This window comes from Zootoca vivipara, chromosome 4 (genome assembly GCF_965207765.1).
Source record: "Zootoca vivipara chromosome 4, rZooViv2.hap1.1, whole genome shotgun sequence".
Classification (NCBI taxonomy): Eukaryota; Metazoa; Chordata; class Lepidosauria; order Squamata; family Lacertidae; genus Zootoca; species Zootoca vivipara.
Window position 1 is genome coordinate 103,154,337 of NC_142587.1, and position 2,093 is coordinate 103,156,429.

A 2,093-nucleotide genomic window follows, 5' to 3' on the forward strand; every position below is an offset into this window, starting at 1 on the left:
GCACAACTTCAGGCAATACCAATACCAGCCCCAAACAAGTAAGGAGGTAGTACAAGAATACTTGGCTAATTTAGATGTATTCAAGTCTCCAGGGCCAGATGAACTACATCCAAGAGTATTAAAAGAACTGGCAGAGGTGATTTCAGAACCACTGGCAGTAATATTTGAGAATTCCTGGAGAACAGGCGAAGTCCCAGCAGACCGGAGGAGGGCAAATGTTGTCCCTATTTTCAAAAAGGGGGAAAAAGAGGACCCAAACAATTACCGCCCAGTCAGCCTGACATCAATACCAGGAAAGATTCTAGAGCAGATCATTAAGCAAACGGTTTGTGAGCACCTGAAAGAAACGCTGTGATCACTAAAAGTCAGCATGGGTTCCTGAAAAATAAGTCATGTCAGACTAATCTGATCTCATTTTTTGACAGAATTACAAGCCTGGTGGATGAAGGGAACGCTGTGGATGTAGCCTATCTTGATTTCAGCAAGGCCTTTGACAAGGTGCCCCATGATATTCTTGTAAAGAAGCTGGTAAAATGTGGGCTAGACAATGCTACCATTCGGTGGATTTGTAACTGGCTGACTGACTGAACCCAAAGGGTGCTCATCAATGGCTCCTCCTCATCCTGGAGGGAAGTGACTAGTGCGGTGCCACAGGGTTCTGTCTTGGGCCCAGTCTTGTTCAACATCTTTATCAATGACTTGGATGATGGGCTTGAGGGCATCCTGAGCAAGTTTGCACCCCACCCAAACTGGGAGGGGTGGCTAATACCCCAGAGGACAGGATCACACTTCAAAATGACCTTAGCAGATTAGACAACTGGGCCAAAGCAAACAAGATGAATTTTAACAAGGAGAAATGTAAAGTACTACACTTGGGCAAAAAAAATGAAAGGCACAAATACAGGATGGGAGACACCTGGCTTGAGAACAATATATGTGAAAAGGATCTAGGAGTCTTGGTAGACCACAAACTTGACATGAGTCAACAGTGTGATGCAGCAGCTAAAAAAGCCAATGCAATTCTGGGCTGCATCAATAGGAGTATAGCATCTAGATCTAGGGAAGTAATAGTACCACTGTATTCTGCTCTGGTCAGACCTCACCTGGAGTACTGTGTCCAGTTCTGGGCACCACAGTTCAAGAAGGATACTGACAAGCTGGAACGTGTCCAGAAGAGGGCAACCAACATGGTCAAAGGCCTGGAAACGATGCCTTATGAGGAACGGTTTAGGGAGCTGGGTATGTTTAGCCTGAAGAAGAGAAGGTTAAGGGGTGATATGATAGCTGTTGTGTATTGAATAGCAGGTACAACACAGGAGCAGAGTAGCCAGGAAGGAGTTAAGGCTGGGAGTGACTGTTTTAGTTAGTTAATTAGTTTCACCTGGAGTTTGTAGGCTGGCCCAGTTGGCTACATATCTATAGCAGTAGGCTGGGAGTTGGTCTTTGTCTTTTACTTGTCTGCTGTGAATAAAGAGATTGCCAAACCCCCATTGCCTGGACCTATATGCAACAATAGCCATCTTCAAATATATGAAAGGATGTCATATAGAGGAGGGACATTTAGAAAACATCTGAAGGCAGCCCTGTTTAGGGAAGTATTTAATGTGTGACATTTTAATGTATTTTAATCTTTGTTGGAAGCCGCCCAGAGTGGCTGGGGAAACCCAGCCGGATGGCCGGGGTACAAATAATTTATTATTATTATTATTATTTAGAGATAAAGACAATAGAGGATTTTTAAAAGATTGGGAGCCATTTATGTTGTATCTACAGAAACAATGTGATATGGACTCACCAGCAGGGTTTGAGTAAACAATTACAATGAACAAAAAATAACAACCATAACTTTATATGAAGCAGGGGATGTCAATAGGTAAAAAACCAGAAGAGGACGTTGAGGGAAGTCGGGGGGGGAGCTTGGGGAGTGTATTCTTTTTATCTTGGTGATCTGCTATGTTGTTAGTAAGATAAAAGTGTAAAATGTAAAATTTGGGGGGAAATGTTGCTGCAGGCAGAGACTCCCAAGCGGCAGCCCCATAAGCAAAGCCCAGCCCCCCCCCCACCTCTTGTTCAGGAAGACAGTGGCCCAGTAG